The 23,418-nt window shown below is 41.4% G+C and overlaps 1 pseudogene; it reads left to right on the forward strand.

Moving 5' to 3' along the window:
• The first annotated feature begins 19,003 nt into the window (after positions 1 to 19,003).
• LOC133388247 (5S ribosomal RNA) lies at positions 19,004 to 19,122 on the forward strand (annotated as a pseudogene).
• The last annotated feature ends 4,296 nt before the right edge of the window (positions 19,123 to 23,418 follow it).

The following is a 23,418-nucleotide window of genomic DNA, read 5'->3' on the forward strand; positions in this document are numbered from 1 at the left end:
GTTGGAGAAGCAGAATTAGGAGAGGATGAGGATTTTGAACTGATCAGATGAAAAAGGCAGAACATAGGGAGACTGGAAAACAGAGAAAAAGGAATGTACCCCCTATTTGACAATTCAAATCTGCAACGCAGTCTTTGAAATCTTCCAGACAGACGCAGATGAGAAGGAGCATCAGATCATAATAGTTTCAAGCAGAGTAATATCTCAGTTGAATTAGGGCAAAATGTACCAGGTTGGTTTGTGTGGATGTGAACCATTCCCCCTCATTAATATTAGTTTAGTTTACTCCCCCCCTTTTTTTTAAGGGCATACAAAAATAATGAAAATAAGGGCTGGGATGAGGTCTTGTCCCACGCTATCGTCCTATGAGGTAATAGGTCGAATCCCTACGAGGTATAATTTTTCAAATACTTCAAAAACTGGAAGTAGAAATTAATTCAGTGGGTGACACAGAGAAGTGCACCTGAGGGGGAGGGAATTAGATCTTAAGGGAAAGGGAAGGGAACGGGGGAATAGGAAAAGGGGGGGAGGGAGTGGAGAGGTAAAAGAAGAAAGGCATGGGAAGCAGTTATATAGTTATATAGTTTATAAGTTTAGTGAAGAAGTTACAGTTGAGTGAAAAGGGAGTTAAATTAGAAGAAATAGGTGAGGTTACATTCAAGATTAGTATAACATGAGAATCTCAACACTTAATATTAAAGGAATGAGCACGGTCATTAAAAGAAATAGATTAGCCAAACTAATAAGAGACTTGCAACCTAATGTACTGATGTTACAAGAGACACATAAGGCCAAATTGGCAGATGGATTTCTAAAAGGTACTCAATGGAAGCATAAATTCCTGGCAAAAGGGACCAGCAAGGCCAGAGGAGTAGCACTTCTTTCTCATGAAAGTCTTGATTTTGAACCCAGTAGATAAATGCTAGACCCTCAGGGTAGATTTATCTTTGTAGAAGGAATATTGGAAGGGGGCATGAAAACTACATTTGTGACATGCTATGCCCCAAACAAAGGACAACTGCAATTCTTCCAAAAATTGTTGAGAAAACTACACAAATTCACAGTGGCAAATATAATTCTAGGAGGAGACTTGAATTTAAACATGCAGGGGTTTAACCCAAATAAACTGATAAAAGGACAGGTTGCTTTAAGAAATTCCAGAAACTTAATGACAGGGAGAAAAATGACCCCCAATTTAAAGCAAGTTGTAAATTTCTATACTCTGATACATAAAGCAGGCTTAAGAGAAGTATGGTCAGAGACTCATCCAGAAGATTTTAGCCACTCTTTTTACTCCAGACCACAAGGAACTTTTTCTAGGTTGGATGCCATTATAGTCTCAGAAGAAGTATTACCACTAGTACAGCAAATAGAGATAGGAACAATTAAAGTCACTGACCAGGCTCCAGTAACGGTGGAAATCATGAGTAACAAATCTGAAAAACAAATCTGTCCAAAATGGAAGTTGCATCCAACACTTCTCTCTTCAAAGTAGAAATAAAATTCAAGAAGGGCTGGAGAACTGTTTTAAAGATAATATGGATGAAGGAATCAGGAAATAAACTAGATGGGAAGCAATGAAAGCAGTGATCAAGGGGCAGTATATAAGCAAGTGGGGGTTTATCCAACATACACGCAAAGAACAAAAAAAAATATTAGGGAACTACAAGATTTAGTGGCTCGTTATAAAGCAACGGGTTTGCAAAAAATCAGACAAGAGATGGAAAGGAAACGTTCAGAGATTGATTTAGCTGAAATAGATAGATGGTAAACATGATTTATTGCAAACAAAAATATTACAAACACGAAGGCAAAGGAACAAAACATTTAGCTAAGAGAGTTAAAGAAAGGGAAAGGGAAAACGGTATCCGCTGTTTAAAATTAAGAGAATCTAATGCCCTAACAAATAATAATACACAAACAGGAGAGGAACTAGCTAAATTTTATGAGGAGCTATATAGCAAAAAAAAAGTGGAAGAGCAGACTATACAAGACTACATGGACAGGGACAGAGACAGAGTATTTATTTATTATTTATTTATTTCATTTCATTTATATACCGCCCTAAGCCTGACGGCTCTCTGGGTGGTGTACATAAGAGATAAAAACAACACAATATATAACTACAATAAATATAATAAAGTCAAAAACCAAAAACAAATAACAAAAAGAAACAGCATCATAATACAACACTAAAAGTACAGTTAAAATACACTTTAAAAACAGATTAAAATACACTTTAAAATGCCTGGGAGAATAAAAAGGTTTTCACCTGACGCTGAAAGGATAACAGCGTCGGCGCCAGGCGCACCTCATCGGGGAGGCTGTTCCACAATTCGGGGGCCACCACCGAAAAGGCCCTAGATCTAGTTACCACCCTCCGAGCTTCTCGATGAGATGGCACTCGGAGGAGGGCCTTAGATGTTGAGCGCAGTGTACGGGTAGGTTCATATTGGGAGAGGCGCTCCACCAGGTATTGCGGTCCCATGCCGTGTAAGGCTTTATAGGTCAAAACCAGCACTTTGAATCTAGCCCGGAAACAAATAGGGAGCCAGTGCAGACGAGCCAGAACAGGTGTTATATGAGCGGACCTTCTGGTCCGCGTCAACAGTCTGGCCGCTGCATTCTGGACTAGCTGTAGTTTCCGAATTATCTTCAAGGGCAGCCCAACGTAGAGCGCATTGCAGTAGTCCAATCTAGAAGTTACCAGAGCATGAACAACAGAGGTGAGGTCATCACCGTCCAGATAGGGACGTAGCTGGGCTACCAAACGAAGATGGTAGAAAGCATTCCGTGCCACCGAGGCCACCTGGGCCTCCAGTGACAAGGAAGGATCGAAAAGAACTCCCAAGCTACGAACCTGTTCCTTCAAGAGGAGTGTAACCCCATCGAGAACAGGATGAACATCCACCATCTGGGCAGGGGAAGCACTCACCAACATCGTCTCAGTCTTGTCTGGATTGAGCTTCAGTTTGTTCGCTCTCATCCAGTCCATTATCATGGCCAGGCAACGGTTTAGTATGTTAACAGCCTCACCTGAGGAGGATGAAAAGGAGAAATAGAGTTGCGTGTCATCAGCATACTAATGCTTGAAGATCCAATCTCAGAAGAAGAGGTGGGGCAGAAGTAAAGACATTAAAAGTAAATAAAGCACCAGGACCCGATGGATTCACCACTAATTTTTATAAACTTTATGGTACCATTCTCATTCCTCATATGACTAGATTATACAATACAATAATGACAGTGGCAAGGATGCCCCCAACTTGGTCTGCATCACACACTGTATTGCTACTGAAACCAGGTAAAAATCCAACTCTTCCAGAATCATACTGTCTGATATCTTTATTAAACACTGATTACAAAATTTTTGCATCACTCCTTGCTAATAGACTGAAAGCAGTGATTACCAAATTGGTTCATGCAGATCAATACAGTTTTATGCCTGGAATATACATAGCAGACCCAGTACGCCATCTAGTTAGTATAATAAAAATATGCCGACTCAAGGGGGGCCCTTTGGCCATAGCGGCACTGGATATTTATAAAGCATTTGACAGCGTGAATTGGAAATTCTTATTAAAAGCACTGAAAAAAATTCAATTTGGCCCTAAATTCATCTCAGCAATGCAAGCCATCTACACTTTGTCCACCACAAATATAAAATATAATGGGATGGAATCTAGAACTATAGAGTTACAAGCAGGTACAAACCAAGGCTGCCCACTGTCTCCTTTGCTTTTTACTCTTGTGGTAGAATTTCTGGCTAGTAAACTTAGGGAGAATAACAAAATAGCAGGAATTAGAGTGGCTCAAGAAGAACATCTTATTAGTTTATATGCAGATGATACGTTGCTTATGCTATCCAATCCAAAAGAAGCTCTGCCACACCTTCAAAAAGAACTGGAGGATTTTGGGGGATTGGCAGGTCTAAAGATAAATTTTATAAAATCAGACCTCATGTGATAATATCCCACCTAAGGCACAAATTCAAATATCTCAGGTTTTAGGAATTCCATTGGTACAGTCCCACCTTTGCTACCTGGGAGTGAACATACCCAGAAACCAAAAAATATATATATTCCAAATTAATTATACAAAAATATGGCAACGGGTAAAGGAAGATCTTAAAAAATGGGCAAAAGTGAATATGTCGTTATCCAGCAAAATAGCAGTTGTCAAAATGACGATAGTCCCGAAGTTTACATATCTTTTCTATGGTTTCCCAACGCAAATTCAAACAAAACTGACAACCTGGCAGCAGAAAATTGAACAATTTATTTTTAAATAAAAAAAGCCCAGAACAGCAAAAAAATACAGATACAAGGGAATAAGAGAGGGAGGGTGGGGAATCCCAAATTTATTTCTTTATTATGAAGCATTTCAGATTCGTTACTTAATCTCTTTTATGGATCTCAAATCTGAAAAACATTGGATACATATAGATATTTACTAAAACTTCACAATCCTAAAGGCTTGCCTTTTATTAACCAAGAAATAACAAGTGCCAAAAACATAAATACAACTATGACACCAATTTTAGAGGTATGGAGATATAGGAAAAAATCTTAGTTCCGGGAATTTCCCCTTTAATCCCTATTTGCAATCACCCTGAGTTTTACAGGTCAGACAAAGAAATAGAGGATAAAAGCCTAATTGACAATAATTTATACAGATTAAAGGATTTTTATACGAATGGACTACCTTTAACACGTGATGAATGGAAAAATAAATTTAAGGAGATGGGTGTGTCATGGATTTGTTGGTATCAACTTAGTACTTTTATAAGGAAACATAATGCAGGGTATTAGACAATTAACAGAAGGGGAGAAACTAATGTTAAGTATGGAGGGAATGGAAAAGAGGGTGATATCAAAATTATATAGATTTTTGGTAAATAAGGATATGGGTTCCAACTCAATTTTAAAACAAGTATGGGAATCAGACCTGAAATGCCAGATTGAAGAAGAGGACTGGAATGATATGTGGACAAAATTCCCATATAGAGCTATTTCGACTTCCTATAGAGAAACAGCCCTAAAAGTAATACAAAAATGGTATTTAACCCCGCTGTATTTAGCACGGATCTTTAAAAATAGCACACAAAGGTGTTGGAGAGGATACGAAGTACAAGGCTCACATTTACAATTGGTGGGAATGTGAAAAGGGTTTTTGGCAGGAGGTGTGGGTACAGAAATTGACAAAACAACAATGTTACTTCAGGCCTGAATTAGCTTTATCAAACATTTTTATGGAACAAAACACAAATCTACAATATAAAAGACTTATAGGATTTATGCCGTCGGCAGCCAGATCAACGACTGCCAAATATTGGAAATCCCTGGACAGTTTAACACTGTAAAACTGGCAAAAGAAACTATGGGAAATCGCTCTATTAGAGAAGTTAACACGGAAAATAAGAATGGCGGAGGGAAAAAAGAAAAGTAAGGACTCTTTTGAAGCGGACTGGTGGCCTTTTATCTTGGCTGCTACATCGGACACTAGTTTGGGACCAGTGCCTTACCCTTTCAGATCGTTGTGGATACCTTAAGAATGGAAGTTTCTCAGAGAAGAAAACTACAAAATAAAATCTTGAAAGTTAAAAGTCATTAGAGGAAAGGGAGGGAAGGGGGGGTGAGAGGGGTTGGGGAAAGGAAGGGTAAGGGAATTAATAGTTTTTTTGTATTATTTTGTAACTAAATACATGTTAATGCAAAATGGAAATAAAAATAAATTAAAAAATAAAGCATGCTAAATACATGTTTTTGTATGCTAAAAACATGGGGAATTAGGAGTAAAACCTATCCCCTACCTCACATTATCATTCCACAATGATACTTTAAGACATCCCCCTCCCTCCCCACAGTGAGTTTAGGGATGAAGCAGCTCACCTCTTGTCAACCAACATTTGGGAACCAGACTCGAGTATTCTGGGTTTATTTTAAAAATAAATAAAAGCAGATTATTGCCTATTCCAATTCCATTTATGTGTTTATAACTTTACTTTTAAGCAAAGTACTATAAATTATACAGAACAATTATGCCTCTTTACATAACTTAGGGTATTAACTTAAGCATACTTAGCAACAGCAGGTAGCTGTGTTGGTCCACTGGAAAAAAAATAAGAACAGGATGCCTTTATTAGGCCAACCAAAATGTCACAAAGATACTAGCATGCTTTTGACTTCAGAACTCTTTCATCAGGTAGATAAAACAAGGAAGCAGAAAAAGTTGGAGAAATTTGTTGCCCCAAACATCTGCTGTCTGCAACAAATTTCAGATGGAATTAGAATTTATGCTGATATCTGCATAAATTTGATTGTGACAAGCGTTAAACACACTATCTCTAAATATGCAAAGGAGTCTGAAGTCTCAACTTGTTTTGTGGGAAGGGGGAAATCCTTAAAAAAATTATTTAACTGTCATAATGGTACCAAGTGATCGATTGCTTCCACAGCTGATGCCACATCCTCACCCAAGATCTTTTTAAAATATACAGGCAGGTACTATCTGACAACAGTGCTTCCCAGTGTTTAGCATATTTGTAGCTATTTGCTTTGACAAAATATAACAAGGGGCTTGGTCAAAGTTTGTCATGGTCTAACAATAGTCACCGTCAAGTCCAGCACCTGCCTGATAGTGGCCAGATGTTTCTAGGAAGGCACAAGCAGGGCAAGAGGAACATCTGGCTGTTGTGTGTGTGTACACACACTGCAATTGGTATGCAGAGGTACACTTTCTCTTAATAATTTAGCTGCCAAGGGTAACATTTAAAGCTGATCCTTCAGGAATTCCCTTTTAAAGCCATCTACATTTTAAGTACATATTGATAATTATACTTTTTTGTGAAAAAGTACTTTTTTTGCTATCTTGAATCTACTGTAAAAACTTAATTAACCCCAAGTGTTAGGAGATAAGGATAAAGACCTCTTTATTTGCTTTCTCTACATACTATGCATAATTTCATAAATCACTTGCTGATGTTAGGGATGTATATTTTGTCATAATAGTGACTGTTGTGTGGAATGTGATTTCCCAAGTGTCACTGGCTATTGTACTATGTGTATATAATTTTGTCAATTTTCAAATATATTCAATGTTTTTCTTTTAATAAAGGTGAACAATCTAACTCTAGTACCATCCCCTCAACCACTGGCCCATTATTTCGTTAACACGTTCATTCTCCAACTTAGAGGCTTCATGAGAGCCTAAATCTAGCAGATGGAGCAGCCTTTCCCAACCAGTGTGCCTCCAGATGTTGTTGGACCACAACTCCAATCACCCTCAGCCAGCATTGCCAATGGTCAGGAAAGATGGGAATTGTAGTCCAGCAACATCTGGAGGCACACTGGTTGGGAAAGGCTGAGATGGAGGGACGAGGAAAGAAGTGAACAGCAACGCTACTATGCTTTCCTTGATTGATTCACATAGTGAGAATAAGGGAGGAGAGCAAGTGGGGAATATCATGCTAGTGCCACTACGGGGACTTATGGGGTGTATCGGGCCATTGCACAAAGGCGCAATATCCTCCAGTCAGTGAAAAGAGGGTTTGCAAAGTTCCTATAGCTTCACTTAGATTCTAGTGGAACCCATCCATTGCGAGTGTTAAAGGTTACATGTACAAGGCGTCAAGTTCAATCCTCTACCATCACCGTAAGAACAGCCTCCTGGATCAGGCCAGCAGCCCATCTAGTTCGGCATTCTGTTCTCATAGTGGTTAACTCGTTGCCCATGGGAAACCCACAAGCAGGACCCGAGTGCAAAGAGAACTCTCCTCTCTTGCAGTTTCCAGCAACTGGTATTTGGAAGCATATTGCCTCCGCTTATGGACGTATTGCATAAGATCGTCCTGACGAGTAGAGTTGTTGTTATGTGCCTTCAAGTCAATTACGACTTATGGCAACCCTATGAATCAGTGACCTCCAAGAGCATCTGTCATGAACCACCCTGTTCAGATCTTGTAAGTTCAGGTTTGTGGCTTCCTTGATGGAATCAATCAATCTGTTGTTTGGCCTTCCTCTGTTTCTACTCCCTGCTGTTTTTCCCAGCATTATTGTATTTTCTAGTGAATCATGTCTTCTCATGATGTGTCCAAAGTATGATAACCTTTCATCATTTTAGTTTCTAGTGACAGTTCTGGTTTAATTTGTTCTAACACCCAATTATTTGTCTTTTTTGCAGTCCATGGTATGAGCAAAGCTCTCCTCCAGCACCACATTTCAAATGAGTTAATTTTTCTCTTATCCGCCTTTTTCACTGTCCAACTTTCACATCCATACATAGAGATCGGGAATATGGTCTGAATGATCCTGACTTTGGTGTTCAGTGATACATCTTTGCATTTGAGGACCTTTTCTAGTTCTCTCATAGCTGCCCTCCCCTGTCCTAGCCTTCTTCTGATTTCTTGACTATTGTCTTCATTTTGGTTAATGACTGTGTCGAGGTATTGATAATCCTTGACAAGTTCAACGTCCTCACTGTCATCTGTACAGTTACAGAAGGTAGACAGTGGTGACTGCAACGAAGTTAGGGAGCCTGTAGTCCTCCATAAGATGTTGGACTCCACTTCCCATCAGCTCCTGTGGCCAATGGTCAGGGATGATGTGGTGCAACAACATCTGAAAGGCCACAGATGACCCGGCCCTTTGGCTCTACAGCTCTGGTCCTGAATAACGCGACTTCCATAAACCCCCGATGGGTAGAGGTTACCGTAAAATAAGGTGGCAGGAGTGGACTTTGTTCCAAGGTCCTACCGTCACGCATATAACAAATCTAGCCCTCTCCTTCCTACTTGCCTCGGCTGCTGTAGGGCATGAAGAACCCTGCCATGTGCCCCTCCCCCCTCCCCAGTTTCGCCGTACAGGGTAAGAAAAAAAAAGCAACCCGCAGGACCTGAAATTTTTTTTAGCCCCGCCCAAGCAGTAGCGTCTCCAACACTTCCGGCGTTATGTGATGACGTCACCACTACGGTGCCTCAGAAGGCCCGATCTTGGGAAGGGCGTTCCGGTGGCTGTGGATCCTGGAAGTGAGGTGAGAGAAGGTTCGTAGTTGACTTGCCGGCCACTGGGACAGGAAAAGAGGAAATGTCCGATAGGATACTCTCGTCGCGGTGTTTTTGGGTGGACGAGAGATAAGGTGTAGTAGAGAAGATGCAGCACTTTCTGTTCCTTTCTCTACCTGATACCGGAAGACACTGCCTTGGATGGCCTTTTTATACGGTCGGGTTTAGGTGTGCCCACCTCTCCCTTTGACCCCCATATGGGCTGCTGCTTTTCATTGTCTTCTTGCCTCTAGGGACGAGGACAGGGGTAGAGGTGGGATTGTCAGTTCTGTTTGGGCTTCTTCCTACTAATCCTTTTTCGACATCTCTTTCTGTTTTCGGGCCAGCACCCTGAAGGCGTACTTAGCGTGTGCTGGGTGTCCAGCTTTTGTTGAACTGTTTATATGGAGTATCTTCACTGTCAGTAGAGCCAGTGTGGCGTAGTGGTTTGAGTGTTAGACTACGACCTGGGAGACCAGGGTTCGAATTCCCACACAGCCACGAAGCTCACTCGGTGACCTTGGGCCCGTCACTGCCTCTCAGTCTCAGAGGAAGGCAATGGTAAACCACCTCTGAATACTGCTTACCATGAAAACCCTATTCATAGAGTCACTATAGGTCGGAATTGACTTGAAGACAGTCCATGTTCACTGTCTAGGCCAGCCTTTCCCAACCAGTGTGCCTCCAGATGTTGGACCACAACTCCCATCAGCCTCAGCCAGCATTGCCAATGGTCAGGAAAGATGGGAATTGTGGTCCAACAACATCTGGAGGCACACTGGTTTGGAAAGGCTGGTCTAGGCTTATCAGCTCTCTAAGTCCCAACAGTGAGAAGGTGTGGTATGGCTGCCAGGCTCAGCCCATCTTTGCCCTCCATGGCTCCTCTTGGACCACCAAAATCTTTGACGTTAAATGTTACCTCACCTATCCAGCCTTAAGTTGTTGGTGCTTGTTACCTTACCCACAAATGCTAATACATCTGATTATTGTCTGTATGCAGAAATGTTTATGTGGACCTAATTGACTCTGTGCTAATGTTTTCACTGTAAGACGTATGCTCTGTATTAAAGCAAACTTTTATTTTATTTATAATATCATCTGTATGCTGCACTTCTGCAGCATAAGCACATCCAGAGCTGCTTAACAGCAGTTGTGTTATGTTACTTAAAAGATATAGGCCAGTTAAAACAGTTTACAAACATCAGTGTGAACTGCCAACCAACCACTTTCTTGCTCTCCTGACCCCTGTCTTTCCTGGCTGGTGAAAGCCAGTTGTAGGGATAGATCAGGTAGTGATCAGGCGGGTTCAGGGTGCACTGAACATGTTACTGTTTCTGAAAAAGCCCACCCTGGGCCCTGTGGTTTATAACTACTACCTTCTCACCACAAATGCCCCCTTCTTGGGCAAGGTGGTGGTGGTGGAGCACTTGCAGGAGTTCCGGATTATCTGGATCCATTTCAAAACAGGTTCAGGCCTGATTTGGGAACTGAATCAGCCTTGCTCACCCTGATGGATGACCTGAATCAAAAGTGGGACAGAGGGAGTATGATTCTGCTCTTGCTTTTTGACTTCATGGTGGTTTTTGATACCATTGAGCCAATATCCTCCTGGACTGCACTGTGGGATGGATTTTGGGGCACTTTTTTTTATAGGGGTTCCATTTGTACCTGCAGGGCTGGATCCAAAGAATAGCAATGGGAGATTGTGTCTCAGCCCCACAGTTCTTGTGCTGTGGTCACCTCTGCTATTTAACATCTATATGAATCTGTTGGGAGTGGTCATTATGGGTTTTGGGGCAAAGTGTCATCAGTACAGCAATGACACAGCACTATTTTGCAATAACATCTGAGTCAGGAGAGGATGAGTATGATCTAGACCATTGTTTTGCCACAGTGGTGGACAAGATGTGGGCCAATAAACACAGTTTGAACCCTGGGAAGATGGAGGCCTGTGAGTGAATAGTTCCCATATCCAGCAGATTGGCCAGTTGACCTTTCTGGAAAGGGTTGCACTGTCTCTGAAATAGGTTGTGTAGTTTGAGGGTGTTTCTGGATCCATCTTTGTCACTTGAGGCTCAGGCAGCCTTGGTGGCTAGGGGTGCCTTTTACCAGCTATAGCTGATACACCAACTACATGAAGTATTAGTTCCCCTCTGTTCAGCACTGGTTAGGCCTCATCTTGAATACTGCGTCCAAGTCTGGTCTCCGCACTTCAAGAAGGATGCAGACAAACTGGAACAGATTCAGAGGAGGGCAACAAGGATGATCAGGGGACTAGAAACAAAGCCCTATGAAGAGAGACTGAAAGAACTGGGCATGTTTAGCCTTGAGAAGAGAAGACTCAGGGGAGATATGATAGCACTCTTCAAGTAATGAAAGGTTGTCACACAGAGGAGGGCAGGGATCTCTTCTCCCAGAGTGCAGGACACGGAATAATGGGCTCAAGTTGCAGGAAGCCAGATTTCGACTGGACATCAGGAAAAACTTCCTAACTGTTAGAGCCATACGACAATGGAACCAATTACCTAGAGAGGTAGTGGGCTGTTCAACACTGGAGGCATTCAAGAGGCAGCTGGAAAGCCATCCGTCGGGAATGCTTTAATTTGGATTCCTGCATTGAGCAGGGAGTTGGACTGGATGGCCTTATAGGCCCCTTCCATCTCTTCTGTTCTATGATTCTACTACCGTTCTTGGATACGGATAGCCTGGCCATGATGATTTATGCACTGGTAACCTTAAGACTTGATTACTCCAATGTGCTCTTATGTGGGGCTTCCTTTGGACCTGGTCTAGACAGACTACTGCCAGCACATAACTCTGGTGCATGAAAGCTTGCACTGGCCACCCATGTGTTACTAGGCCAAATTCAGGGTTCTTGTATTAATTTACAAGGCCCTTAACATCTACAGTCTGATACCTTGAGGACTGACTGATTTCTGGTATTCCTGGCCACAGATCTTCAGGGGAGCTTGGCTTTTGTTCACCAGGACCCACGTATTCAGTATTGTTGGCCCAGTTCTGTGGAATTTCCTCCCAAGATTAGATAGACCCCATCCCTGTTAAACTTCAGATGTTTAACAAAGACCTTTGTATTTCAGCAGACATTTTAAGGAAGTTTTCTGTTTTTATTACTACCTTTAATTGATTTTATTCACAGTATGCTTTTTGTAATTTTCACTTAGAAACTTCAGTGATTAAGCGGTATAATAATAGCTGACTTCTGTTTATCTGTACCAAAAGAACCAATTCCAAGAGAGCAAACTTTATGATAGGGTTTTAAGGCCCACTTAATTATCAACAATATTTTTTTACCAGTCTGAAAATCATGTTTATTGTTTATCTCAACACCTGGGCAGGTTCATATTAGTGCAGTAGGCATTCTTTCAGGTAACATTGTCCCAAACCATGTAAACTGAAAAGGTTAAAATTAGCTCTTAGAATTGGGCGCAGAAACATAACGCCAATCAGTGTAACTGGTGCAGAATTGGTTCACTTAAACAGGGGAGCTGTGGGATTTATATGTACGTGGGTACACTCCATGAGGAACCATACATCCATTAGTAACCAAGCAGCAGCATTGTGCAGCAACTGAAGTTTCCAGTGTCTTCAAACGTGGTCCCATGTACAGTGCATTGCAGTAGTCTATCCTAGATGTGACTAACATGGATTACTGAGACAAGGTCTGATCTCTTTACTTGGGATCTTAGCTAGCATATCAGCTTTAACTAGTCAGAAGGTGCTTCTAGCCACAGACATCCCTTGTACTACACCAGAGATAATAAAGTTTCCAGGAGAACCTTCAAGCTACAAACTTTGAATGCAGTGCAGTCTGAGGCTGGGTGTACCCCTCTATCTAGATCAACCAGTATCCAGACACTTAGGGTGGTATTCAGCTAAATAATTGCACTAGAGCAACTGGACTTCCCCTCTCTTCCCCCTGCATGTTCCGACACCATCCTCAAATCTGTTCCAGAGGTTTAGGGAAAACCCCAGAACATATTTGGGAGGTATGTGGGGTGAGGAGGAGAGGAAGAGAATGTTTAGTTGCACAAGGAGAAATCCTTGTGCTGACAGAACCAGTGATAGCACTATGTTGAATATAACCCTTATTCAAAAATTTCACAGTACACAAACTGTATTGAAAAAGTAGCTTTGTTTGCAGATTTCTTATCTTATTCTTACAAAATGCTATGAAGTAATTTAAGTAGAGCAGCAGTTTGCCCAAGGCCAGGCAGCAAGTCTGATGGTAGAGAATAAATTTGAGCCAAAGGCTAACAGTGCAATCCAGTACATGTCTACTCAAAAGTAAATCCCATTGAGTTCAATGGCACTTACTCCCAGTTATATAGGATTGCAGCCCAAGTATAGGACATTACCTAATATCTCACACTGCTGAGTGTGTACTGGGGAGAATTGGGTCTAGATCAATCATCCATGAATTCTCTGACTGTGCCTGGTCTTGTTTAATTTCTACCCTGCCTAATGTAAGGCCTTCAAGTTGGCTACTATGGTACCAAAATATATTGGATGTTCTTCCGTCCTTATACATGTCTTCAGAATGTTTATCCTCACTCTGGATGTACTTGCGTGTGAGTGTTTGAAAGGCATTTTCAGTTTTGGAGCTCTTGGCTCTGCTGTAATGTATCTGTCCTACCAACAGGTCTCTGAGGAGGGCGATGACTGAGTACAAGCTGGTGGTAGTGGGAGCTGGTGGTGTTGGGAAAAGTGCCCTGACCATCCAGCTCATCCAGAATCACTTTGTAGATGAATATGACCCTACTATAGAGGTGAGCTCTTGCAGGCATTTTCAACCTCAGCTCCATATCTTCTATGTGTATGCGAACCTGTGTTCCTGTGTTTGCTTTATTACTAGCATTCAGAGTATTCTGTTCTGAATGTTGTTAGGAAGTTCACACTCATTAGATTTCTTCAGTTTTTAGAGAAATGATCAGAACATAAGAATTCATGTATCTTTATAACTTCAGGAAGTTCAGAATTGTTTTGCAGTAATATTAACATTTTTGCTGATCTGCTTAAATCTTAATGGGTGGTATTTGTGGAAGTCATACTCGGGGTAGACCATTGAAATCGGTGGGTTTTAGTCATGCTAACCTGACTAACTTAGCATGACTTAAGTTAGTCATGCTAACTTAAAACCATTGATTCCAGTGGGCCTATGAGTATGGTTTAGTTGAAAACCATCCCATATACATAATTAAACTAAACTTTTTGAGTCTTTGCAATTATTTGGCAAAGAACTAGAAGAGAGTATCCATGGAGCAGAGAATGCGGTAGGATTCAAAGAATGAGGGACAGAGCTCTCCCCAGAACTGGAACACAGTTTACTCCCTTGTTCTAGGTTTGGTTTCTGAAACCAAACCAGTAACTCACATGTTTTCAAAGATTTTCTTGGCATCTCGGCCAATATCTCTCCTTGATTGACAAGTGGTCATGAGGTTCTTCAGTTGAATGAGCAGGTGCCCAACATCATGTTGGAAGCACTTCATTTAAAAATCCAGATACAGAAAGGTCTGGCTGTGGTGCTGATTTTGAAACTGGACCTTTGAAGTGTGTTGAAGTGTATTGTAAGCAGGATTTGGAGGATCAGATAATGCTTAGTCTTGAAACTACCCTTATTTCCCACAGGATTCTTATCGTAAACAGGTAGTTATTGATGGAGAGACTTGTTTGCTAGATATCCTGGACACGGCAGGGCAGGAAGAGTATAGTGCTATGAGAGACCAATACATGAGAACTGGTGAAGGCTTTCTGTGTGTGTTTGCCATTAACAACAGCAAATCATTTGCAGATATCAATCTTTACAGGTAAGCTCTACTTGCAGAAGAGAGATGGGAAAGGCATAGTTGCATACTAGTGCTGAGTACCATCCACCATGGTCTTTAAATAGACTGTATTACTAAGGCAATTGGTAGCAACTTCTAGACCAGTAGGAACTGGAACTGCCAATGAGTCAGAGCCTAACTTCCCTCAACCCCTATTGGCCGTTTTGACAGGTGGGTGGAGGCCACTCACCTGTCAGTCACCTGATGTCAGGTAAAGCATTTTTCTTTGCCTGCAAGGATTGAAATCAAACTGCACAAGCGAAGGATCAGTGGTTCACAAGGACTGCTGACCAGCTGAATATTCTGTTCAACACATGCTTGCTCATCAATCGGTCAAATGCCCTTACTTGATCAAAATATGCAGAATTGTTCTGGAGAAGCAGGGAACAATTGTGATAGAAATAGATGTCCTGGCAAGGGATGGAGAGGAACATACTTAGGTGAATAAAAATAAGCTTGAGGGCACCTTTCTTTTCCCACTACCTGGTTCATATAGATACAGGTATGTTGATTTGATTTCTGTCCCACTTTTCAATCCAGAGGGCAGCTAACATAAAATAATACAATCATGTAATATTATTGGGCCACTTCTACTCCCTCTACTACATTACTTTGCTTTGGACTGTAAGATGTTTTCAATGTCCAAAGTCAGAAAACAAGTAGCTGGGTTCAGTAGTGGTGTCTGGGGCAAGGCACTGAGCAATGGCAGTTTGAGCAACATGTTAAATTGAAACTTAGAGGATATGTTCTCTTCTCCCTCCCTTTTTTTCCAGAGAGCAGATTAAAAGAGTGAAAGATTCGGAAGATGTACCAATGGTGTTAGTGGGAAACAAATGTGACTTGCCAACACGGACAGTGGATACCAAACAAGCTCATGAAGTAGCCAAGAGCTATGGGATTCCCTTCATTGAGACATCTGCCAAAACGAGACAGGTAACGAATGCTTGCGCTTCTGCTTCACTGTCAAGAAAACTGCCAGCAGTGCTCTAGTATACTGGCAAATCTGATTGGGAAGTTAGCACTAGGCAGGCAGGAAATTGGAGCTTGTTGGTAGGAGCACTATTCTGTAGGCTGCTTCAGTGTGTAATTTGAAATAATAATGAGAATAATAATAATAAAGTTATCTGCCACTCACCCGGAATGTGGCTCCCAAGGCAGGTTACATAAATTTAAAAATACAAAGCATGCACAAACCATACAGAGATGTAAAAATATATAAAAAAAATACATAAATCCATAAAATCTTTAAAAACATCAGTACAATGGCATAAAGGACATAAATTTAACCAAATGCATAAAAAGATGGGTCTTCAGCAGCCATCTAAAACAGGAAGAGAGGGGGCTGATCTTACCTCAGAGGGAAAGTAAGAGCTATAGGCTGTTGATTTAGTTTCGACAGCTGCAAACTTTTGTTTGAGAGGTGAAATCTGCTGTCCTAGATAAATTAAGTTCATCCTTCCTTTGACCGAAAGCATGATGGAATTTTAAAAATTGGGCAAAGGCCCACAGTTTTGCTTCTGATTCCTGCATTGGTTCCTGCCTACTACTAGAAAGCAGCCTCCAGGGAGTTTGTCATAAGTCAATGTGGTCCTCAGGCTGAAAAGGGATCCCTCCCCTGTTGCAGAATGTGGGATTCCAACTTGCTGAAGAGCACCGTTGATAAGTTGAACATGAAATTTTTGAAGATGGATGTGTGGAGAAGGGGCAGTAAGGAGGGGAAAACAGGTCATATGCTCGAGAGAACATGTTTCTGATTTGAGTTCCTTTCCCATTTAGGGCGTTGAAGATGCATTTTACACGCTGGTGAGGGAGATCCGTCAGTATCGAATGAAAAGACTCAACAGCAGTGAAGATGGGAATCAAGGGTGCATGGGACTCTCGTGCCTTGTGATGTGATCAGGTGAGATGGGAGTTGCCACTAGATAATGTTTGGCAAATACGGTGGGGGCAGTGTTTTTGAATAAAGATCTTATTTTGAAGGGCAGTTTCTTAATTCCTTATAAAATAAGTTTTGCAGAGTAGGGATAAGAGGCTTGGAGAGCCTGAAAGCTATTGGCAGTCTGGAAAAAAATGTAGCTGAATGCCTTGTAGAAAGGGATAGCAGGTTTCCATTTTCAAAGTAGGCTTCTACGGGTTTAAATATTTCAAAAGGGCTTCGCAAAAATCTTTTGACAGTCCCTGTCATAGCAAAGGATGTAGCTTCATAATGTTAAAGTCCGTGTAACAGCGTCTTTTTAAAAATTAAAAAATGTAAAAATTTGCCAGTCTTTATAGAGCACTTCTAATAGGGATAAAATGTCTATAGCCTGTTGGACTCCTAGAATTCCCTGTTCCATCATTTTGTTATCCTGGGCATGCTTTCCTGGATTCTGTGGGTTCGATTAGCTGGAACTTAATAGTGCATGGGCTATTCTTCTGGGACTCTTCTAAAACATAGCCTGCTTATATTGTGGACCTTGTAGTGGAGCAAAACTAACAAGACATAACTATTTGTTTCAGCTGTCAGAACACATCTCGACAAAGTGCAGCTAGAGGGTAAACCTTTATTCCACAGTTGCATTTCATGATGCCCGGCCAGTACCCTGGTGCCAGTTGACCAGTACTACATGTTTCTATCAACACCTGAAGAGAATGTCTCCAAACATCTACCTCTTTGCTCAGTTGAGCAAGCAAAGAAAATCTCATCTGTTAGTGGTGGGATTCCACCCCCCTTTCTCGGGTAGGTTCCAGCAATGGAACTGGTTACATGTGAAAGTGTAGAGGCCAAATGCTATGAAAGGACAATATTTTTCCCCTGAAGGAAAGCTTGAGAGAATTGTGATCACACTGTACTGAAAAGCCATTATTTAGCACTGTGTGGTAATGCTGTGTGTCTGACTCTCTCTGCACCATTTTCAGATAAGGAAGTGCGTGCAGCATGCCCCTGCACTGTGTACCTAAAGTGTTTCTATAGCACATCAACTTATTGCATCTATTTTGGCCTCTCTAGTCCTTGGCTTTTTTTCTCTAGTAAGAGGAGAAATCTTGAATAACCAAGTGCCCGTTTGCAAAGCAGGCCAGAACTTAGTCTTAACCTGCCAGGTTCCTCACTAGCCAATCCTGAGCATTTGAACTTGCCTCAGACCTTTGATCTATCTAACACAGCACTGTCTACTATTGAACTGCAGTGGCTCTCCAAGATCCTCCTTCTGCTCTGTTTACTGATCCTGCTTAATTGGACTTGCAGGAGATTGAATGTGGAATCTTCAACATGCAGAGCGCGTGTTCTGTCACTGAGCTGTGTTGCCTCTCCAGTCATGAGTAATGCACAAGGACTTCTCTGCACCATTGACTGAAAGGCACTTTGATCTTTAAGAAGTTTAGGAAACTTTAGCAGTCAGTTTAACTCCTCTGATGTTAAATACATTCCAGTTAACTTTTTTATTGTGCTTGTAGCCATTGCTGCTTCCACCAAGGCCAGTTAACAGCTGTGGATACTAAAACTAACAGCTACCCCAGAGCCAGTCATAAATCATGCTCTGTGAGGTCTATGTAGAGAATAGTGAGCTGCCCCAGCTATCTGTGCACTTCCGCCTCTCTTTTTAAAATTCATTCAACGGCTTTGTCAAGCACAGTCTTTATTCTTAATCTGTGAAAAAGGTATACAGGGAATATTCTTCATTAAGATTATACACTTTGAAAGCTAATTCCAGGTGAGTGCTATGCAGTTAAGCTACAGGTAAAGAGGTTGAATGGAAGGTGGGGAGAATGGATTTAGTGGTCACACAGTTTGATGCTGCTTAGATAAAGAAGTAAATTGCTATTATATGTTCAACCTTACAAACCTTGGAGTAGGATTCTTCACTAGCCTATGTGTACCAGACCATGATTCCTTGTTCAAATGAATATTTGCTGGGGAATAGCTGCGTGAATATTTATATGAAATCTATAAGATTTGATCCTGTTTCTCATGTCTCATTACTGACTGCAACTGAATGTGTGAACTGCCTTGATTCCAAAGTGTACTTGCTTAAAACAATGAATGTTCGTATGAAAGCTGTGTCTGTGGTAGTTGTTTCATACATATGCATCACTGCTAAATGTTCCGGTTATTGCACTTGTGAACTCTTACTAAGCAGGGGCCTACAGTCATACCACCCTGAACATCCCCGATCTCATCTGATCTCGGAAGCTAAGCAGGGTCAGGCCTGGCTAGTGCTTGGATGGGAGACTGCCTGGGAATACCGGGTGCCGTAGGCTTAGAGGAAGGCAGTGGTAAACCACCTCTGAATACCTCTTACCATGAAAACCCTATGAATATATCCAAAAAGATTCATAGGGTCACCATAAGTCATAATCGACTTGAAGGCATATAACAACAACAACGAAGCAGGGGCCAGACTACAATAGAATGGATTTCAAGAGCATAAGTCCTTTACTAGTGGTTCTATTATGTTGTCATTTTACTGCACATGTTCTAAGATGGAGAAATCACTGTGTAATCGCAAACTGAGAGATGGACAACTGTTTCTTAAAATAGCTTTGCTCTTGTCTAATATGATGTTGATGCAACATTTCAGACAAATCTTTGTCTGAATGCTAGTGTCAGACATCGTATGTGGAGACATGCAGTGTTACGAGAGGGAGTTAATACGTTTTATATCTAGGTAAGCTGTTAATTGAATGCAGGCCTTAAGGCATCACAGAGCTCTCTTTGTCAAGGGGCTTATATCACTTGAGCAATAAAGTGTTGTATGTATTGTTTAAACGCTCTTCCTTTGTTATGTTCACCTCTAGACACTCTCACAGACTACAGCTTTTGTTTATTTTTATGGGCACAGTTCTTTCATAGCTGCATGGCAGGCAGAAATGTAGCAGATACATTGTTGGAGGAGGCAGGATTTGTTGAATTTCTGCTTGTCATGCAGTTGTTCAAGATGTTCGACATTGGAGTACTGCAGAGGAACAGTGGCAATGCTGGTATCGCATTCAGTTGCTGGACTCAGGAAGTGTTCCTCCTCTTGCATTTGTCATTTAAAGGTTGTAACTGCAGTAGCCTGAAGATTAAGTGTTATGTCTGGCTGTGTTTTCTGCATGTTAGCCAATGAAAAAGTAGCTGAGAAAAATATGTTGGGCAGTTTCACACCTGTTGTTAATCTGACTCCAGTTGCTGTGGATGATCTTCCTTCACCACAGGTGAATAACTTCTCATTGCCCAAAAATAAAGCATGCTTGTTCCTTCAGAAATTTTTTTGCCCAGATGAACACCTAGTTAACTAAAACTCGTGATCAAGATGTTTAAATCATTTGTAGCATTGTTTTTTAAAAAGCCACTGCAAGGCAAGCTTTCTGAATTCCTCTAGGCTAAGGGTAGCTGTGGCTCTCTCCAGGTGTTGCTGGACTACAACTCTCAGAATCACTGACTATTGGTCATGCTGGCAAGGGCTGATGGAAGTTGGGCTCCAGCAACATCTGGAGGGCACCATGGTAGCTGCCCCTGTTCTAAGTCTCAGTAATGTAACTGCCCAGTTCTGCTACACATGAGACCTGAATAGTACAGTTGTTAAAGCACAGGCTATTGAAAAGCGGAGAAAGTGCCTTTTTGCTGCTTAATAAACTTGAGTTTTGAGATGTATAAATGTAATTAAAAATGCTCACCTGTGTTCTTATTTGACATGTTTATCAATGCAATGCTGCTTATCTCTTCAGCATTGTCTAGCACAGTACATGATGGACATAAGCTAAGAACTTCCATGCATTGTTCCTATAGGAAAGAAGGGTAGCATACACAAGCAAATTGCAAAATGGGTGTATGTTAATTAGGTCTACACTGTGATGGGTTGTGATTCTGGAGCAGCTAATGGAAGAAAAGCTCTCTCTCATACTGGATGATACTCCTCCCATTTCCTTTTATTTGGATAGTAGAAAAGGTGCCTTGCCTCAGTTATATTCATGTTTACTGATGCTGCCACAGTTTTGCTCTTGTTGACAAGCAATATTATTTCTGGATCCCGTACAGCAGACTACCACAATTAATTAATCTAATCAGTAGATTTTGTGTGGATAGGAAACAAGGTGTGCTTCAGTTGTGGTTGCATTTAAACATGACATGTCATCAAAGGACTAATGTCAACTTCGTTATAATGTAATCAATTTCTCACTTATTTTGTGTTTTAAGCAAATGTTTGTAATTTTTTTCTAAAATACATAAATATTATTCCTTGGTGTATGTGGTGTAATAATTGTGGGGCAAACAGTACGTATATTGAAGAACCCATCACATACGCTAGAATGTGAGTGATTCCTGTAAGAGGCCTTTTTTTTCATTGCTGGAGCCTATGACTTCACTCAAGCTAAGCCCCTTAGCAAATGAGTATGGACCTGCTTCTAAGTCTCTGGAATTCTATGAGTAGTGACAATATGCCCTGAACTGGTCTGAACCCTATATTACTTAATTAAGCCACAGCAGGCGTTGTGCTGTTTGAGCTATCTGATAGTAAGGAAACTTGTGAACACTTGTCTGCCTTTATCTTCACCTCCCACTTGCCTTAGACAAATTTCTCTGTGGGAAAAATCTCAAGTTCTGCCCAAAGTCTCCTGTTCTCTCTTAAGCTTAGAGATTTTTTCCTTATAGCTGGACTAGAGATCCTCGGTGGGACTTATGGGTGGTGGACTTATGGGTGAGGAATGGCTGATAGGGCTAGCATGCTGTAGTTGCCAGAATGTCAGACCAGAGGAGGTCTGGGTTCAAACCCCACTCAGCCATGTTGCTCACTTGGGGCAATCACACACTCAGCATATCCCACCTCACAGGCTTGTTGTGAAGCTAATATTGAAAGAAGGGGAAAGAACTTTGTATGCCACCTTGAGCTCCTTGGAGGAAGGCTTGGGCATAATAAATGAGTGACTCTTCTTTCATCCCAAAAGCAAGCGGCACAGTTTTCTGTAAGGGAGTGCAAAGCTAAAAGTTCTCCCATGTCCACTGAGAACCATCTGATTAGTGGAACAGGGCCGTCTGATCCAGCAAATCTTCTGTTGTTGAGAATATAGAAACTAATACTACCTCTGCCAAGTGCCTGTACTTTCTACTTTTGGAACAGCCATAGTGGATCCAGTATGTCTTCAACATTTTCAGAAGCATTTGTGGGTTGGTTGAGAGTCAGTGTGGCATAGTGGTTAGAGTGTTGGACTACGACCTGGGAGACCAGGGTTCGAATCCCCACACAGCCATGAAGCTCACTGGGTGACCTTGGGCCAGTCACTGCCTTTCAGCCTCAGAGGAAGGCAATGGTAAACACCTCTGAATACTGCTTACTATGAAAACCCTATTCATAGGGTCGCCATAAGTCAGAATTGACTTGAAGGCAGGTCATTGAGTTCATGGATGGCAAATCTTCACCTGGAGAGAAGAAGCAATTTATCTGTCCTACTTCCATCTTGAAAACTACATGGTTGAAGATGGGTTAGTAGTAGTTCAGAAATCTGGATTCCCTGCTATTAGCTGAGTAATACTATATGGCAGGAGTTCCCAAACTGAGGTCCATGGAGTGTCTGTAAAAATACAATTAAAAATCACACAGCATCTAGCACAGAACTTTAAATTGCTACACAGGCAGAAAAATCATTAAATGGTCTGCCAAGATCCTCAGTAATTTTCAAGTGGTCCATAGGGAAATAAACTTGAGAACACTGATATATAGTGCATAGTCTTCAGCCTCTGGTGTGGTATACCACCCCCTTGTCCAAGTGCCCAGGCCATTCACATGAACCTTTAATTCTTGGACTTGCTTACCATGTTGACACACTTTCTGGAATTTACAAGCACATCTCAGAAATGCTCAAGGGGAAGGAATAAATGTACAAAAAATTGTAGGTGCTGTAAAATGAAGATAAGCATCAAAGCCATACGGGTTTTCCTGAAAACAGTAATGTTTAACTCTCTGTTGAAGAAGTTTGTTTCTGTAGTAGCAGTGCAAAAAAGCTCATTTGAAGCATAAATATCAGCCAGGAAAATGCTGTGCAGGAAATGTTTATGAACTTACTTAGAATAACAGTGGCTGAGCAGAAAAATTAAAAGAATTGTACAGTTGAATTGGACCCCAGATGCATCTGTCAAAGGTACCCTGTGGGCAAAGAGATGTTTTTGTAATGGCGGCTAAGGTAATAGCCTTTCAGGGTGGGAAACCTGTGGTCCTCCAAATGTTGGGCTCAGCTCCTACCTGTCCCAACCAGTGTGGTCAACAGTCAGGAATGATTGTAGTCCCGGACTTCCGGGAAGGGTGACTTCGCTTGTGCCTGCTTTTGAGACGGGCTCCCGCCTCAAAAGAAGCTTATTCAGATATAAATCAATCAGAACATTTTTTTTTTTGACTGATGAAATTTCTCCCGGGCAGGGAGAAACGTAGAGATCAACCTCAAAAGCCTGTTTTTGTTGGGAGGACTGGATTTCATTAATTTATGAGAAAAGGTCCAGCCAGCAATGCCGGACAGACTTCCGAACAAGCTCTATCTGATTAATGCGATACGTTTATCTTTTCTTCAAAGAGAAAACAGACT

Source organism: Rhineura floridana, chromosome 6 (assembly GCF_030035675.1).
Source record: "Rhineura floridana isolate rRhiFlo1 chromosome 6, rRhiFlo1.hap2, whole genome shotgun sequence".
NCBI classification, from domain to species: domain Eukaryota; kingdom Metazoa; phylum Chordata; class Lepidosauria; order Squamata; family Rhineuridae; genus Rhineura; species Rhineura floridana.